This window comes from Salmo trutta, chromosome 20 (assembly GCF_901001165.1).
Source record: "Salmo trutta chromosome 20, fSalTru1.1, whole genome shotgun sequence".
Lineage (NCBI taxonomy): Eukaryota > Metazoa > Chordata > Actinopteri > Salmoniformes > Salmonidae > Salmo > Salmo trutta.
In genome coordinates, this window is record NC_042976.1 from 19,069,827 (window position 1) to 19,090,364 (window position 20,538).

A 20,538-nucleotide genomic window follows, 5' to 3' on the forward strand; every position below is an offset into this window, starting at 1 on the left:
GATGTCTGTGACTATAACAGAACTCATATGGCAGGCAAAAACCTGAGAAAAATATAACCAGGAAGTGGGAAATCTGATGCTTGTAGTCTTTTCAAGTCATTGCCTATCTAACACACAGTGACATAGGGTTCATTTTGCACTTCCTAAGGCTTCCACTAGATGTCAACAGTCTTTAGATCCTTGTTTCAGGCTTTTGCAGTGAACAGAGAGCGAACAAGAAGGCCGGGAAGTTGGTGACTCAGAAAATGACATGAGTTCATTGGCGCGCTTTTACGTGATAAGGTCACAGTGTTCCATAATGTTTTTCAAGACATTAGAATCGTCCGGTTGGAATATTATTGAAGTTTTATGTTAAAAAGGCCCTAAAGATTGATGCTATACAACGTTTGACATGTTTCTACGAACGTAAATATAACTTTTTTAGACTTTTCGTCGTGAAATTTTCGGCGCACTTCCTACATTTGGAGTAGCTTACAGAACGCGCAAACAACAAGGAGGTATTTGGACATAAATTATGGACTTTATCGAACAAAACAACATTTATTGTGGACCTGGGATTCCTGGAAGTGCCTTCTGATGAAGATCATCAAAGGTAAGTGAATATTTATAATGCTATTTAGGATTTTAGATGACTCCAAAATGGCGGGTATCTGTATTGCCTGATGTATTATTCTGTGCGCCGTACTCAGATTATTGCAAAGTGTGCTTTCCCCATGAAGTTTAAAAAAAATATGTCACAGCGGTAGCATAAAGGAGATGTTTATCCTCTTGACGCACGCCAAGGATAGGGGGCGCTACAGCGATTTTTGAAAAAAATACGTGCCCATTTTAAATGGCCTCCTACTCAAACTCAGAAGCTAGGATATGCATGTAATTAGTAGATGTGGATAGAAAACACCCCAAAGTTTCTAAAACTGTTTGAATGGTGTCTGTGAGTATAACAGAACTCATATGGCAGTCAAAACCCCGAGACAGATCCTAACAGGAAGTGGAAATCTGATTTGCGGACTCAACTTCAGCACTTTGCCTATAAAACACACCGTGAGTTAGGATTCATTGAGCACTTCCTATGGCTTCCACTAGATGTCCCCAGTCTTTACAAAGTGGTTTGAGTCTTCTACAGTACAAACTGACCGAATGAGAGGCTGTGGAACTTGGTCATAGGGGGAGGGCCATTACCATTATGACGCGGGCGCCCCTGGCTACCCTCCCCTTTTGAAACGTTTAGAAAGACAATGCAACCGTCCCCCTTGAATATTATTGAAGCTCTGGTTGAAAAAGGCTCTAAAGATTTATGTTATACAACGTTTGACATGTTTGAACCAACTTAAATATTTTTTTTTGCACTTTCGTGACGAGAAGTCCCGCGCACTACGGTACATTTTGAGTAGCCTTTGGAACACGCTAACAAGAAGAAGCTATTGGGACATAAATTATTAACTTTTTCGAACAAAACTACATTTGTTGTGGACCTGGGATACCTGGAAGTGCCTTCTGATGAAGATAATCAAAGGTAAGGGAATATTTACAATAGTATACAAGAGTAGATTTGATATTCGATTGTTCCAAGATGGCGCTGACCTGTATCGCTAGCCTATTTTTCTGAGTATAGCATCCCCTTTTATTGCAAAGTGTGATTTCCCAGTAAAGTTATTTTTAAATCTGGCAATGCGGGTGCTTTCACGAAATGTTAATCTATAATTCTTTGAATGACAATGTTACATTTTAAAAATGTTTTCGAATAGTAATTTAGTAAATTGTAGTGCTGATCCACCGGATGCATTTGAGGGGAAATAGTTTCTCAACGTCATGCGCCGATGTAAAATGCTGTTTTTATATATAAATATGAACTTTATCGAACAAAATAATGCATGTATTGTGTAACATGATGTCCTAGGAGTGTCATCTGATGAAGATTGTCAAAGGTTAGTGCTGCATTTAGCTGTGTTTTGGTTATTGGTGATGCATGTGGTTGGTCGGAAAATGGCTATGTGGCTACTTTGACGATATACTCCTCTAACATAATCTAATGTTTTGCTTTTGCTGTAAAGCCTTTTTGAAATCGGACAATGTGGTTCGATTCAGGAGAGGTGTATCTATAAAACGATATAAAATAGTCCTATATTTCAGAAAAAAAAATTATTACATTTTGCTATGGTTCGGTTATGAATATGGCGATATGATTTTTCGCTGGATGTTGATCTCGCATGCGGGACGAGCGCTTCTTAGCTATAAATCTTTGAATAACAGTTTAATATTTTATCAACGTTTATGATGAGTATTTTTGTAAATTGTTGTGCTGATTCACCGGCAGTTTTGGAGGCAAAATATTTTCTGAACATCACGCGCCAATGTAAAATGGTTTTTTTGGATATTAATATGAACTTTATCGAACAAAACATACATGTATTGTGTAACATTGAGTCCTAGGAGTGTCATCTGATGAAGATCGTCAAAGGTTAGTGCTTAATTTTAGCTGTGTTTTGGTTATTGGTGATGCATGTGGTTGGTCGGAAAATGGCTATGTGGCTACTTTGACGATATACTCCTCTAACATAATCTAATGTTTTGCTTTTGCTGTGAAGCCTTTTTGAAATCGGACAATGTGGTTCGATTCAGGAGAGGTGTATCTATAAAACGATATAAAATAGTCCTATACTTGAGAAAAAAAAATTATTACATTTTGCTATGGTTCGGTTATGAATATGGCGATATGATTTTTCGCTGGATGTTGATCTCGCATGCGGGACGAGCGCTTCTTAGCTATAATACTTTGAATAACAGTTTAATATTTTATCAATGTTTATGATGAGTATTTTTGTAAATTGTTGTGCTGATTCACCGGCAGTTTTGGAGGCAAAATATTTTCTGAACATCACGCGCCAATGTAAAATGGGTTTTTTGGATATTAATATGAACTTTATCGAACAAAACATACATGTATTGTGTAACATTGAGTCCTAGGAGTGTCATCTGATGAAGATCGTCAAAGGTTAGTGCTTAATTTTAGCTGTACTTCTGGTTTTTGTGACCCCTCTCCTGCTTGGAAAATGGCTGTGTGGTTTTTCTTGTGTTGGCACTGTCCTAACACAATCTAACTTTATGCTTTCGCTGTAAAGCCTTTTTGAAATTGGACAATGTGGTTGGATTAAGGAGAGGTGTATCTTTAAAATGGTGTAAAATAGTTGTCTGTTTGAGAAATTTGAATTATGACATTTTGTTGTTTTGAATTTGCCGCCCTGATATTTCACTGGCTGTGTCCCGCAGGTGGGACGCTAGCATCCCACGTCGCCCATAGAAGTTAATGCAACCGCTGTGTCAGATTTCAAAAAAGCTTCACGACGAAAGCACATCTTGCGATAATCTGAGTACAGCGCTCAGCCACCAAAACAAGCCATACAGATACCCGCCATGTTGTGGAGTCAACAAAAGTCAGAAATAGTGTTATAAATATTCACTTACCTTTGATGATCTTCATCGTTATGCACTCCCATGAATCCCAGTTCCACAATAAATGTTTGTTTTGTTCGATAAAGTTAATCTTTATGTCCAAATACCTCCTTTTTGTTTGCGCGTTCAGTTCACTATTCCAAATGTACAGGCACTAAGTCCAGACGGAAAGTCAAAAAAGTTGTATTACAATTTGTAGAAACATGTCAAACGATGTATAGAATCAATCTTTAGGATGTTTTTATCATAAATCTTCAATAATATTCCAACCGGACAATTCCTTTGTCTTTAGAAATGAAAGGGAACGCAGCTCACGCTCACGGCAGTGCGCGTGATTTAGCTCATGACATTCTGCCAGACCCCTGATTCAAACAGCTCTTATTCTCTCCCCCTTCACAGTAGAAGCCTGAAACAATGTTCTATAGACTGTTGACATCTAGTGGAAGCCTTAGGAAGTGCAATATGACCCCACAGATGCTGTATATTGGATAGGCAATCACTTGAAAAACTACAAACCTCAGATTTCCCACTTCCTGGTTGAATTTGTTCTCAGGTTTTTGCCTGCCATATGAGCTCTGTTATACTCACAAACAGTTTTAGAAACTTCAGAGTGTTTTCTATCCAAATCTACTAATTATATGCATATTCTAGCTTCTGAGTAGCAGGCAGTTTACTCTGGGCACCTTATTCATCCAAGCTACTCAATACTGCCCCCAGATCCCAAAGAAGTTAATGTAGAAACCTCTATGTGGTGCCCAAAACGGTTCTACTTGGAACCAAAAGGGTTCTACCTGGAACAAACAAGGGTTTTCAAAGGTGTCCCCAATGGGGACAGATGAAGAACCCTTTTAGGTTCTAGTTAACCCCTTTTTTTCTAAGAGTGTATATCTGACATGGTACATGTCTTCTTCTTTTTAAGCCTATAACCATGTGTGTTTGGTGTATACTTTTGTTTCAAAGTAGATTTGTTTAAGACTACCAATAATCACTCTGTGTGACCCTGATTTAGCCTACTACAGTAAAAGGTTAAGGGAAGACAGACCAACATGGTTGTCTGGTCACATAGACATACTAATGTATGAATGCACACACTTACTACAATGCAAGTCGCTAAATGGCATGTAGTATGTGTCATGGATAAAAGAAGATATAATGAGACAAATGTGGAGGTAAAAATACAAAATAGCCAGACTGTAGTACTATCATTAGGGCATACTATGTTGATGTGGAATTAATCAAATTCATTACAGTCTAAGTGTGACGCTATGTCAGTATTTTGCTTGTTGAAGCATACAAATCATTCACCTTCACCTTGCACTTCATTTAGGAAATAGAGGAGAGGAGAAGAGAGGAGAGGAGAAGAGAGGAGAGGAGAGGAAGGGGAGGATAGGAGAGGAACGGGAGGAGAGGAGAGCTTTTATAAAAGCCCCCACTTGTTCTACCTGCTCCATCATGTGAGGCAGAGAGATCACACATCTAGGTCATGTGTGACTAAGTTGATCAAATGTCAAGGTTGTGGGTTCAGTTCCAGCAGGGATCACATGCACATAATGAAAATATAGACATGAACTCACTGAACTGCAAGGCACTGGGGAAAAAGTTTCTGCTGAGTAGCATATAGTGCACATAGCACTGTAGTGATGTGTGTGATACATCAAACTGGCTCACTTGTCCCATGTTGGCCACATCATCCACCTCTGGCTCTATAGATGAACTTGGTGATGACCCTTAGATGCTCATGTAGGAATAAGAACAGCAGCAGCAGGGCATATCAGATATAACAAATACAGTGTGTGTCTCAAATGGCACCCTAATCCCTATAGGCCATAGGCCTCTAGTCAAAAGTAGTGGACTATGTAGGGAATAAGATATCATTTTAGACGTGCTCTTGGGGTGTGCTCTGTCGCAGGTCAAAAAATGCATGTGTGTGTACTTGCGTTCCTGTTGTATGTGTGTACGCATGTGTGGGTGGGTACTTGCTTGCATGCGTGTCTGATGTGTGTGTTTGTGCGTTTGTGCATGCATGCTTCACTCAGTTTGAATTCAGAGCTGAATGTGTTGAGAGGGAGGAAGAGAAGGACCAGGCCTGATGTGGTGTGGGCAGCACGACAGGGAGGCCGGCTGCTCTGTAAACCCCAGGCAGGGGCATGTTGAGGGGCCAAGTGGACCACCAGCATTCAGAGGGAGTGTGTGTGTGCGTACGTGTGTGTCCACAGTAGCTAGGTGAGTAGACCATTAGACAGAGGCTGTACCCCAAATGGCACCCTGTTCCCTATTTAGTGCACTACTTTAACCAGTCATAAGTAGTGCACTAAATAGGGAATAGGGTGCCATTTGGGATGCATGCTCCATCTAATGGTCTTCTCACCTAGCTACTATGGAAACATGTACAAGAAGTAGGGTACCATTTTGGAAGTAGTTAAATACATTCCTTGGCTTACCTGAGACCCCTAAGTAGCCTCCAAGAAGCCACTCATCTCTTCTTCACGATATGTTCACTGGTTGGTTGGTTGGTTGGTTGGTTGGTTGGTTGGTTGGTTCAGACAGACAGACAGACAGACAGACAGACAGACAGACAGACAGACAGACAGACAGACAGACAGACAGACAGACAGACAGACAGACAGACAGACAGACAGACAGACAGACAGACAGAAAAAAAGAAAGAAAGAAAGAAAGAAAGAAAGAAAGAAAGAAAGAAAGAAAGAAAGAAAGAAAGAAAGAAAGAAAGAAAGAAAGAAAGAAAGAAAGAAAGAAAAAAAGAAAAAAAGAAAAGGAGAGCGAGAAAGAAAGAAAACAAGAGGAAAATAATTGGAAACATAACAAGGTTTTTCGCTCGATTGTTGATATCTCCCAGTTGCATCATTATTATTAGGAGGAGAAAAAAATTCAACAGCAAAACAAAAAAGTAAAGAAAAAGAGAAAAGAGATTCCGTCTTTAGAATGTATAATAAGTATTTGGTTGTATTTATGTTTTTCTCCCTTCTTCTGTTGGCCAGGTAGCTGGGCATCCAGCTGCTGCTGAACGCAGCCAGGGGGAGAGGGGATATTCTGTGTCCCAAACGGCACCCTGTTCCCTACATAGTGCAATACTTTTTGACCAGAACCCTATGGGTTTCCCCATAGGCCCTGGTCCAAAGTAACGCACTATAAAGGGTGCCATTTGGGATGTAGCCATAAACTAAAGAGACAGGAGAGGGTCAGTCACAACTGCTATGGCCTGACTGTGCTGTTATAATCTCCACCCGGCACAGCCAGAAGAGGACTGGCCACCCCTCGTAGCCTGGTTCCTCTCTAGGTTTCTTCCTAGGTTTTGGCCTTTCTAGGGAGTTTTTCCTAGCCACCGTGCTTCTACACCTGCATTGCTTGCTGTTTGGGGTTTTAGGCTGGGTTTCTGTACAGCACTTCGAGATATCAGCTGATGTAAGAAGGGCTATATGAATACATTTGATTTGATTTTGATTTGCTGCCAGGCACACATATGGCCAACCAACCAGCCACCTGTCTTTAAAAAGCTACGTACTTTATAGGAGTTTCAAGGTGCAGAGATTCCTCTGTGGCTCAGTTGGTCGCAATGTCACGATTAGGGGTTTGATTCCCACTGGAACCACCCGTATGAAATGTATGCACGCCTGACTGTAGTCGCGTTGGACAAAAGCATTTGTTAAATGGGCATATATCACAATCAATCCTTGTCTTAGTGCTTTCATCCTTTGAATTACGACTAACTCAAACAATGTATGTCTAGTGTGAGTCCAAACTGCATCATCATCCAAGCTAATAATGATTAGTTATACATAGAGACAGACAGGCGGACAGACAGACAGTGAGCTCCTACACTTCACTGTTAGGGCTGGGACGATATCAGTATGGCAATACTCATTAGTATCGTAACAAGGAAACAAAACACGACGCATTATTTAACTTCTTTAAGAAAACAGCCTTAATGTTGGAAACATGTTGTCATTCAGAGTCACATTTATTTCTATTCAAAGCCATAGCAAGTAATATTTTACATACAACAGGTTTTTAAAGGACCAAAGTGTTTGGTCTGCGTCATGTTTTTTCCATTTTTTTAATGGATAAAAATATTGCGATACTTGTATCGTCACAGCCCTATTCACTATGTGGTCTGTGGTGAGTGGTGTGTGTGGTTTGGGTGTGTGGTGTGTGGTGTGTAGATTGTGTTTGAGAAGAGAACACACTAAAACCATTGACTGACATGTCAGAGGGAAAGTTCAAAGGGGACGAAAAGATCTGAGGGGCCAGACTAGCCCGGCCTGAGGCCCTGCAGTATAGAGCAGAGAGTGGGAGAGGAGGACGACAACAGGACAGACACACACACACACACACACACACACACACACACACACACACACACACACACACACACTGAGGACCTTGGACACAAACAAGACAATCTGCAGCATTTGTGTGTGTGTGAGTGTGTCAAATCGAATCAAATTATATTAGTCAAATGCGCCGAATACAACAGATGTAGACCTTACAATGGAATGCTTACTTACAAGCCCCTAACCAACAATGCAGTTTAATAAAAGCACGGCGGCTAGGAAAAACTACCTAGAAAGGCAGGAACCTAGGAAGAAACCTAGAGAAGAACCAGGCTCTGAGGGGTGGCGGGGGGAGATTATAAGAGTACATGGCCATTAAAGCCAGATTGTTCTTCAAGATGTCATAGATGACCAGCACGGTCAAATAATATTCACAGTGATTGTAGTGGGTGCAACAGGTCAGCACCTCAGGAGTAAATGTCAGTTGGCTTTTCATAGCCAAGCATTCAGAGGTCAACACAGCAGATGCTGTAGAGAGGGAGAGAGAGGGAGAGGGAGAGAGAGAGGGTCAAAAACAGTAGGTCAGGGACAAGGTAGCACGTCCGATGGACAGTTCAGGGTTCCATAGCCGCAGGCAGAACAGCAGAAACTGAATCAGCAGCACAACCAGGTGGACTGCGGACGAGGAGAGCCAGGAGTCGTCAGGCCATGTAGTCCTGAGGCATGGTCCTAGGGCTCAGGTCCTCCGGGAGAGAGAGAGAGAGATGGTAGAATTAAAGGGAACATACTTAAGATCACACAGGACACTGAATAAGACAGGAGAGTTACACCAGACAGGCTGAGCCTAGCCCCCGATACATACTGGAGATCTACGCCCAATACGCTTCCAACGCCTATTAAAACCAACACCTGCTGTTGCTTGATTATGTGTAAATGAGCAATCCAGATCTCTCCAATACCAGCACCACATTAACACGCACGCACACACACACACATTGTTAACACTGTTGAGTTGTGTTCTTCCCAGGATGCATCTTTTCTGGTAATTGAGCAGCAGTGGTAGCCATGACAAAATATTAAAAGCTAAATTGAGCCTCAGCTTTAGCTAATCAGTCTCTCGTTGCTTTTTATACCTCTCCTTCATATTTCAATTTGCATTTCATTTTGTTTCCTTTACGCTGACTGTGGTATTTATTTATTCTTCTGAGATGCAATCAATTACTCTAACATTTGTTTTCTATTTGGACATATAGAGTGGCATTGGTATTTATTAAATGTATTGCATCGGTAGAGAGAGCGAGAGAGAGAGAGAGCGTGCGAGAGAGAGAGCGAGAGAGAGAGCGAGAGAGAGATTTGAAGAGAGATGGAAGGAGAGTGAGAGAAATGGAGGTAGAAAGATGGAATGTGTAGAAAGTATCTAGGGGGAAGACTTGTCCTCTCTCTGTCTGTCCCCCCTCCCTCTGTCTGTCTCTCTCTTTCTCTTTTCCCCCCCTCTCTCCCTCTCTCTTCTACAGTAGCTCTGTCTAAGCCAAGGCAGCCTATCCCCTCTCCACTTCTCTCCCTGTAGGCCCAGCTGAGAGCCAGCAACAGTGCAACACTAATGAAGCAGATATTCAGACACGTTTCAGCACTACAGTCTATGTCCACACGTCTCGGCACTTCTGATACTAAGTGGCCAGTTTGATTGAAGGCTTTCCATAGGGCCTGGGCAACCCCCAGTTCATCCGGGATGGTGGAGAACACAGATCACTGCTCAACCCAGTCAATCTGCAGGGGGTTTGGTTCCTAGGATCTTGGCCCCGTTCAGGTGCAGAGGCATGGCCAGGTTATTGGGGATTTGACCACCTACAGATACAATGCTGCCTTTTCAGCCCTGGAGACTCATGGTAGAGAAGTAGGAATGTAGTCAGTTTACAACATTATTTATATCCAGAATGTCTCTTGAATCACACAAAAATATGTTTTACTTTTATAATGAGGTGAAATAAATGTACTATTGGTTGTGAATAGGCTACTGCGTGGTTGTTGAGCTGTTAAAATGTTTAATATATTTCATTAAACCAGGTAAGTTTTACAATATCGACCTGAAAGGTTCAGAAAGGTTTCATCATGAATTTCAACAATTGAAACAGCTGCACGCCAGGAGAGGAGAGGAGAGGAGAGGAGAGGAGAGGAGAGGAGAGGAGAGGAGAGGAGAGGAGAGGAGAGGAGAGATGATGGTTGTTATCTCTCTGAATCAACAACCAGTTAATCACCAGGATGATCCCATCTCCACTTTAACTGGATTACATTCCTCTGGATGGAAAAAATCAATGTGTGCATCCCAAATGGCAACCTATTTCTTATTTATTGCAGTATTAAGTAGTGCACTATATAGTGAATAGGGTGCCATTCAAGACTCATACAACGGGTATTACATCTGCTCACTAAAACCAGGCTACAAGGCTTTGGTTTAATGCTCTGAGCACGTTCTCCTCTGGGCTCCAATACAGTTCAGCTACGAACTAAACATGCAGCGCCAACGCCACCGCTACAGACAGCCAGACACAGAGCGTCACAAATGGCACCCCATTTCCTATGGGATCTGGGGACAAGCAGTGCATTATACTGGGAATAGGGTGCAATTAGGCACAAAAGTGCTATCAAAACAAACATTGGGTTCCAATGTTTTTTTTGATAGCACTTTAAAATATATCTAAAAACGTATTTAATATAATGAGGCATTAGGAAAAAGAGCAGAGAAATAAATCTTTGAGTCAGGATATCCAACTAAGAAACATTTTGTGTGTATGTGTGTGTGTGTGTGTGTGTGTGTGTGTGTGTGTGTGTGTGTGTGTGTGTGTGTGTGTGTGTGTGTGTGTGTGTGTGTGTGTGTGTGTGTGTGTGTGTGTGTGTGTGTGTTAACCAGAGGATCAGTGACAGCACCACCAGTCCAACCCCCTCTCATCTGCTGTGTGTGTGTGTGTATGTGTGTAAGGAAGAACTTTCTACTGCGTCAACATAACACCGTGATCATTAAGAGGACATGACAATTCCTTTTTTCATCTCACTGCTTAGAGAGAGAGAAGAGAGAAAAGCGAGAGAGAGAAGAGAGAAAAGCGAGAGAAAGGCGAGAGAGAGAAGAGAGAAAAGCGAGAGGAGAGAAGAGAAAGCGAGAAGAGAGAGAAGAGAGAGAGAAGAGAGAGAAGAGAGAGAGAGAGAGAGAGAGAGAGAAGAGAGAGAGAAGAGAGAGAGAAGAGAGAAGAGAGAGAGAAGAGAGAGAGAAGAGAGAAGAGAGAGAGAAGAGAAAGAGAGAAGAGAGAGGAGAGAGAGAGAGGAGAGAGAGGAGAGAGAGAGAGAGGAGAGAGAGGAGAGAGAGGAGAGAGAGAGAGAGAGAAGAGAGAGAGAGAAGAGAGAAGAGAGAGAGAAGAGAAAGAGAGAAGAGAGAGAGAGAGAGAGAGAGAGAGAGAGAGAGAGAGAGAGAGTCGTGGCTACTTTTCACAGCATTAATTGAGGGTGGAAAGCAGGAAAGCATGCAGTTTTCAGTGTTATGTATAAATGGAAGTCAACAGCGGGACTGGAAAGATGTTTCATCCATGGAAGAGTGGAGTCGGTGAGCAGTGAATTTATGCAATCAATGTGTGTGTGCATCACTATGAGTGGTGAATTAATTACATTTCCCTGGGTTTGGGGATGAATAGCTTAGGGTCTTCGTTATCTCCATGAAAACTAACTTGGTAATAAGCTGCAACCATTTCACTCTCTCTCTTTCTTTCTCTCTCCACCCCTCTCTCTCTCCGTTTCTCTCTCATATTTCATTCCTCTGCCGCAGGTTCATTTTCAGTTGGTTATTTTTCAGGCAGCATATTTTCATCAAAACACATCCAACAGGTACGTTAGAGAGAAACCAAACAATGTGCTATTGCTTCCATCTTAAATGTGATTGTGATATTGTACATTAATACACACGTATGCACATGCATGATGGCGGGCACACACACACGCAAGCACAAACACACACACGCTGGTTGCAACTATTGAGAGTACAGTCTGAATTATTGAAAGGCTTGCATGAAGAAGTGAGGTTAATACATTAGACATTCCTCACCATGGTTGTAGCCTATTTGTCCGTCACTAATTCTCTATCCCAGCTTCACAGTGTTCTCTCTCTGCATCCTAAATTGTACCAAATTCTCTACATGGTGCACTACTTTTGACCAGAGTGTGACGGTAGGGTTAGAGATCGCATCCCAAATAGCACACCATTCCTTATTAAGGGCCCATAGGCTGTATCATAATGTAATCATTATTGTCTCTGTCCGTGACAGAAACATGGTCTGAGTGTTGTCATGTTTTATGGATGATGGGACGGAGGTTTGGTATACAGAAGATAGCCCTATTTGGTAGAAGACCAAGTCCATATTATGGCAAGAACAGCTCAAATAATCAAAGAGAAATGACAGTACATCATTACTTTAAGACATGAAGGTCATTCAATCCGAAAAATCTCAAGAACTTTGAAAGTTTCTTCAAGTGCAGACGCAAAAACCATCAAGCGCTATGATGAAACTGGCTCTCATGAGGACCGCCCCAGGAAAGGAAGACCCAGAGTTACCTCTACTGCAGAGGATAAGTTCATTAGAGTTACCAGCCTCAGAAATCAGCAATTAACTGCACCTCAGATTGCAGCCCAAATAAATGCTTCACAGAGTTCCAGTAACAGACACATCTCAACATCAACTTTTCAGAGCAGACTGCATGAATCAGGCAGGCATGGCAATTCAGCCATGGTCTGATCATGGTCGAATTGCTGCAAAGAAACCAATAAGAAGAAGAGACTTGCTTGGGCCAAGAAACACGAGCAATGGACATTAGACCAGTGTAAATCTGTCCTTTGGTCTGATGAGTCCAAATTTCAGAGTTTTAGTTCCAAGCACCATGTCTTTGTGAGACGCAGAGTAGGTGAACGGATGATCTTTGCATGTGAAGGTGTGATGGTTTGGGGGTGCTTTGCTAGTGACACTGTCAGTGATTTATTTAGAATTCAAGGCACACTTAACCAGCATTGCTACCACAGCTTTCAGCAGCGATGCACCATCCCATCTGGTTTGCCCTTAGTGGCTAGCGTTTGTTTTTCCACAGGACATATGACCTAACAGACCTCCAGGCTATGTAAGGGTTATTTGACCAAGAAGGAAAGTGATGCATCAGATGACCTGGCCTTCACAATCACTCGACCTCAACTCAATTGAGATGGTTTCGGATGAGTTGGACCACAGAGTGAAGGAAAAGCAGCCAACAAATGCTCAGCATATGTGGGAACTCCTTCAAGACTGCTGGAAAAGCATTCCAGATTAAGCTGGTTGAGAGAATGCCAAAAGTGTGCAAAGCTGTCATCAAGGCAAAGGGTGGCTACTTTGAAGAATCTCAAATATAAAATATATTTTTATTTGTTTAACACTTTTTTGTTTACTACATGATTCCATATGTGTTATTTCATAGTTTTGATGTCTTCACTATTATTCTACAATGTAGAAAATTGTAAAAAATCAAAAAAAACTCTCGAATGAGTAGGTGTGTGTCCAAACTTTTGACTGTATGTATGTGGTGTGTGCGTTTGCACGTGTGTGTTGACCTCTCACCTCTTGTTGTGTGATGTCCAAGATTCATTCCAAGATTCGTCAAAGTCCATGCTGACCGTCTCAAAAACTAAACACACTAAGTAATAATCATCTCCCCAACAATAACCTGGGCATTAACACCTGTTTGTTGGTGTTGACTACAGAGTCAACAGAGGCATCCCAAATGGCACCCTATTCCATACATAGCAGACTATTTTTGACCAATGTCTACGCATCTTATTCCCTTTATAGAGATACTAAAAGGAATAGGGTGCAATTTGGTAAGAAGATATTCATCCAGAGAGGAGAGCCGGAGAGCTAATCAATAACACGTAAATAAACCATCCCAGAGCCCCTCCCTCTGCACAAGGTCAGTGAGTGGAACCGCTTAAAAACACATTCTAATCAATACAAGTTTTATGTGAGAAATGTGTGAGGGTCCACCAAGACTGAGAAATGTGTGAGGGTCCACCAAGACTGAGAAAGCAAAAAACAGGAAAGAAAACCTTGCTTGTGCTTTTCTTTTCCTTCACGGCTGAATTATTAAAGAGCTCACAGCATAACCATGTTGAAAATGTCAAGAGTGTTTTAAATTCCAGTAAGAGTGAATCACAAGACATGTTTAAGAGTAGACTATGTGAATATCCCTGGTGGTATAGTGGTGTGTGTGTGTGTGTGTGTGTGTGTGTGTGTGTGTGTGTGTGTGTGTGTGTGTGTGTGTGTGTGTGTGTGTGTGTGTGTGTGTGTGTGTGTGTGTGTGTGTGTGTGTGTGTGTGTGTGTGTGTGTTTCTTTGGGTGTGTAAAGGTAGGGGCTCTCTGCTGGTAGAATACAGACAACCACACACGACACAGCCAAGCCATGGGTTGTGTGACTCAGGTAATTGACATGCCTGAAGCACACCTGTGTCTGCTCTGCATCAGCTGCTCCATATCTCCATCCCCCTATAGTAACAACCTGGGCAGAGCTATGGCAAGAGGGTCATAATGAAAAATGAGAAGAGAGGAGAGGAGAGGTAGATGGATAGTGTGACAAAGACTGGAGGAGGGAGAGAGAGAGAGAGAAAGAAAGAGAGAGAGAAAGAGAGAGAGGGAGATAGAGAGAGAGTGAGGTGGAGAGAGTTGTGCTAAGACAATGGATGAGGAGATGAGGACGGGCTGAGAGGGATGGAAAGGAGGTGGAGTGTATTACTATAGCAGGAGGGACAGAGTAGTGGGAATCAACTAGAGGGCATCATGATGACATCCCTACAGTATCTGGGAATTCTACTGACGTCAGCATTAGATAAGTAAGTGGATATTAATATACGTCCAGTCCTCAAATTTATTTGACTAAACATGGACCAGTGGAAGTTGTTAAATCTTAGTTTATGGGGGAAAAAAATCTATTAAAATGATGGCTGTTCCTAAGTTTAACTATATTTCAATGATGCTACCGATATGCCTTCCATCATAAATTTTTAAGTAGTAAAGTGGTATTATTAAATACTTTATATGGGAGGGAAAAAGACCACGCATCAGTATGCAGAAAAGTAACGCACCTATAGAAAGAGCGGGGTTAGGACTCCGAGATATGGAACTGTACAATCTGGCTTTGGAGCTATCCAGAATGGCTAAGCACTGGAGGAGAGATAAGGATGAGGAGAGATGAGGTGGAGGTGAGAGGAGGTTGAGGAGAGATGAGGTTAGGAGAAATGAGGTGGAGGTGAGAGGAGGTTGAGGAGAGATGAGGTGGAGGAGAAATGAGGTGGAGGAGAGATGAGATGGAGGAGAGATGAGGTGGAGGAGAGATGAGGTGGAGGAGAGATGAGGTGGAGGAGTGCGCAATGCGTATGGTGATCTTAGGCATGTGTGCGGCTGCTCGGCCATGGAAACCCATTTGATAAAGCACCCAACGAACAGTTCTTGTTGCTGACTGCTTCCAGAGGCAATTTGGAACTCTGTAGTGAGGATTGCAACCGAGGATAGATGATTTTTACGCTTGTGTGGCCTACCACTTCGCATTGAGCCGTTGTTACTCCTACATGTTTCCACTTCACAATAACAGCACATACAGCTGCCCGGGTCAGCTCTAGCAGGGCATACATTTTATGAACTGAATTATCTGGAAGCTTCATTAAATAGTACCCGCAAAACACCAGTCTCAACGTCAACAGTGAAGAGGCGACTCTGGGATGCTGGCCTTCTAGGCAGCGTTCCTCTGTCCAGTGTCTGTGTTCTTTTGCCCATCTTAATCTTTTATTTTTATTGACCTGTCTGAGATGTGGCTTTTTCTTTGCAACTCTGCCTAGAAGGCCAGCATCCCGGAGTCGCCTCTTCATTGTTGACGTTGAGACTGGTGTTTTGTGGGTACTATTTGATGAAGCTGCCAGTTGAGGACTTGTGAGGCGTCTGTTTCTCTTAACTAGACACAAATGTACTTGTTCTCTTGCTCAGTTGTGCACCGGGGCCTCCCACTCCTCTTTCTATTCTGGTTAGAGACAGTTTGCGCTGTTCTATGAAGGGAGTAGTACAAGCGTTGTACGAGATCTTCAGTTTCTTGGCAATTTCTTGCATGGAATAGCCTTCATTTTTCAGAACAAGAATAGACTGACGAGTTTCAGAAGAAAGTCTTTGTTTGTAGCCATTTTGAGCCTGTAATGGAACCAACAAATGCTGATGCTCCAGATACTCAACTAGTCTAAAGAAGGCCAGTTTTATTGTTTCTTTAAATCAGAACAACAGTTTTCAGCTGTGCTAACGTAATTGCAAAAGGGTTTTCTACTGATCAATTAGCCTTTTAAAATGATAAACTTGGATGAGCTAACACAACGTACCATTGGAACACAGGAGTGATGATTGCTGATAATGGGCCTCTGTAGATATTCCATAAAAAAATCTGCCGTTTCCAGCTATAATAGTGATCTACAACATTAACAATGTCTACACTGTATTTCTGATCAATTTTATGTTATTTTAATGGACAAAAAAAATGCTTTTCTTTAAACAAGGACATTTCTAAGTGACCCCAAACTTTTGAACGGTAGTGTACTTTTGTGTATATATATATATATATATATACTGCTAAAAAAAAAGGGAACACTTAAACAACACAATGTAACTCCAAGTCAATCACACTTCTGTGAAATCAAACTGTCCACTTAGGAAGCAACACTGATTGACAATACATTTCACATGCTGTTGTGCAAATGGAATAGACAACAGGTGGAAATTATAGGCAATTAGCAAGACACCCTCAATAAAGGAGTGGTTCTGCAGGTGGTGACCACAGACCACTTCTCAGTTCCTATGCTTCCTGGCTGATGTTTTGGTCACTTTTGAATGCTGGCAATGCTTTCACTCTAGTGGTAGCATGAGACGGAGTCTACAACCCACACAAGTGGCTCAGGTAGTGCAGCTCAACCAGGATGGCACATCAATGCGAGCTGTGGCAAGAAGGTTTGCTGTGTCTGTCAGCGTAGTGTCCAGAGCATGGAGGTGCTACCAGGAGACAGGCCAGTACATCAGGAGATGTGGAGGAGGCCGTAGGAGGGCAACAACCCAGCAGCAGGACCGCTACCTCCGCCTTTGTGCAAGGAGGAGCAAGAGGAGCACTGCCAGAGCCCTGCCAAATGACCTACAGCAGGCCACAAATGTGCATGTGTCTGCTCAAACGGTCAGAAACAGACTCCATGAGGGTGGTATGAGGGCCTGACGTCCACAGGTGGGGGTGGTGCTTACAGCCCAACACCGTGCAGGACGTTTGGCATTTGCCAGAGAACACCAAGATTGGCAAATTCGCCACTGGCGCCCTGTGCTCTTCACAGATGAAAGCAGGTTCACACTGAGCACATGTGACAGACGGGACAGAGTCTGGAGATGCCGTGGAGAACGTTCTGCTGCCTGCAACATCCTCCAGCATGACCGGTTTGGCGGTGGGTCAGTCATAGTGTGGGGTGGCATTTCTTTGGGGGGCCGCACAGCCCTCCATGTGCTCACCAGAGGTAGCCTGACTGCCATTAGGTACCGAGATGAGATCCTCAGACCCCTTGTGAGACCATATGCTGGTGCGGTTGGCCCTGGGTTCCTCCTAATGCAAGACAATGCTAGACCTCATGTGGCTGGAGTGTGTCAGCAGTTCCTGCAAGAGGAAGGCATTGATGTTATGGACTGGCCCGCCCGTTCCCCAGACCTGAATCCAATTGAGCACATCTGGGACATCATGTCTCGCTCCATCCACCAATGCCACGTTGCACCACAGACTGTCCAGGAGTTGGCGGATGCTTTAGTCCAGGTCTGGGAGGAGATCCCTCAGGAGACCATCCGTCACCTCATCAGGAGCATGTCCAGGCGTTGTAGGGAGGTCATACAGGCACGTGGAGGCCACACACACTACTGAGCCTCATTTTGACTTGTGTTAAGGACATTACATCAAAGTTGGATCAGCCTGTAGTGTGGTTTTCCACTTTAATTTTGAGTGTGACTCCAAATCCAGACCTCCATGGGTTGATAAATTGGATTTCCATTGATTATTTTTGTGTGATTTTGTTATCAGCACATTCAACTATGTAAAGAAAAAAGTATTTAATAAGATGATTTCATTCATTCAGATCTGGGATGTGTTATTTTAGTGTTCCCTTTATTTTTTTGAGCAGTATATATATATATATATATATATATATATATATATATATATATATATCTCAAAAAGAGAGACCTGCACAAGAATTAGGAAAACCAAATGGGGAATAAGTATAACATTTGCTATAATGATGTATGGAGATCCTATATATGGACATTAAAAGCTGTGTGTCAACACTAGGTGCTGCCATTATGTCAAAAGGCAACAATGTTGTAAAATATTTATTTTCACTGTAAGTTTCTTTATGTTACAAAATGCTGTTAATTGTTAATAATGATATCTGTGAAAATCTGACAATTGTGTGGCAAAGGGATTTACAAGATAGAGAAGAAAACATGGTTCTATATTATTTCAAATATTGTGCAAAATGTCTGAGAATCCAAGAGAAAAGGCATACAATTTAATGTTTAAAAAAAAAATGTACTCACTCCCCTAAGGTTACATAGGATGGGTTTCTCGCAGGATAATGTGTGTTGGCCATGTGAAGGGCCAAAGGAACACTCCTACATGTACTATGGGAATGCCGTTGTTTACCCCCTACAGGACAAAGCCTTACAGTGCATAGGAGACGGCCTTGGATTGCAAGTACCTAGGTCACCAAGACTGTGTCTGTTGAGTGACAAGTCTAAAATAAGAGGGATTAACCAGAAGGAAATGTAAATATTATGTTTAGGTATTGTGTCTTTCTTAAGGCTGGTCCTGAAACATTAGAAAACCTCTAATGACCCAGTGTTCACGGAGTTGATGAATATGTTTGTCAAAACAACATCGCGTGAATTTATGTTAGCAAAGAGGCTGGATAAAAAATAATACAGACTCCAAAAATAAATGGGAACGATTCCTGTGTTTCCTTAAGGGCACGTAAAATAATATCATGGGCATGGAATAACATTTCATTTATCAGGAAAAAAAACTCCCTATGTATTTGTGTTTAATGCGTTGGTTTTGTTTAATGCATTGGTTGTTTTGTGCTAAAGACGAAAAAAATGAAATAAAATGTTTATGCAAAAAGAAAAAGAAGGAAGACACATTGGACTGACAGTTTCAGTTCAACTATGTTCTCATACCACCACCTAGTGGTGGAAGTGTTCACTGCATCAAGTTTATTTTCATAACAGTAACGAGGTGGAGCCACTGTATGCCACTGTGCATGCACGTGTGTGTGTATGTGTGTGCCGCCGTGCCTGCGTGTGTGTGATTTTCTACCTGTTGAACTGGCTCAGGTGCTGCTCCAGCTCTGTGATGCGTCGTAGCTAGTGTCTTGTCTGTGGCAGTCAGATGGTGGATCTGGTCTACAGTCACACCACTGTGGAAGGCCTAGAGAGAGTTGCAAAGAGAGGGTCAGTCATTAGGTCTAAGCCCAATCCCAAATGAACCCCCAGACCCTACGCCCTAGCACCAATCCCAAATGAACCCCCAGACCCTACGCCCTAGCTCCAATCCCAAATGAACCCCCAGACCCTACGCCCTAGCTCCAATCCCAAATGAACCCCCAGACCCTACGCCCTAGCTCCAATCCCAAATTAACCCCCTAGCTCCACCTTGGCTCTCTTAGATCTGAACAAGTGCATAGTGTGTAGGGTCTAGGGGTCATCTGGGATTGGGCCCTAGTATCACTGGTCACACTCATAACTTAAGATGAGATATACAATATAGCTTGACTCGTCTCAACTCACACCCACACACGCTCAGAACAAAATCATTATAAACACTCTCATGATAATAACACAATTCAATCTTGTTTGTTCTAATCCCTGTGCTTTTAAATGAACAAGTAGCTACCACCTGCTGTTAAGGTCTTGATGGTCTTGATGATGACACTTTCAAGTTTTACAACTGACAAATTAAGTTGCATAAAAGCCATGAAGATTAAAAAAACCCTGCCTATTCAGAACATAAGAACACCTACTCAGTTGAGTTGTGTGATGGAGTAATCAGGCATTGTTGAGCAGAGTCGTTCTCAAGGCAATGATGCAGTGTAATTGTGAGCAGTGTGTCTGCTGCTGTGCCTTCTGAATATAAAGCAGGGCCCAATGAGCCATTACGGGCCCTGCTCCAACACACACACACACACGCACAAATGCTGAATCACACTCACGCCACACACATTCACTCCGGCCCTCTGTCTGCTTCCTGTCTATGTGTGGGATGTAGCACAAGGCAGCAGGACACACACAGCACTAACTGGTGTCTATCAGCCATGTGTGATACACAGAGACGGCCTGTCTCTCTAGTAGAAGACCTAACCAGCTCACAATGATATTAGGCACAGAGAGAACAAAACGCTGAAATTACACACACACGCACGCGCACACACCACGCAAATACACACCACACACACATACACAAAGGGTCTCTCCTCTCTAAACAGTGTGCCAACAGGCTAAACTTGAGTACTATTGACATCTCATAGCTTGATACGATTTGGCCCATTACCTCTTAATACATCCTACCAGCATCAATAATTTAATCCTGTGTTTAATGAAGGATTCCTCACTCGCTCCCTCCCTCCGTTCATCTCACACCTGTGGTCGTGAGAGTACAGTCTATGAGGCTGAGAGTGTGGTTACTGCATGAT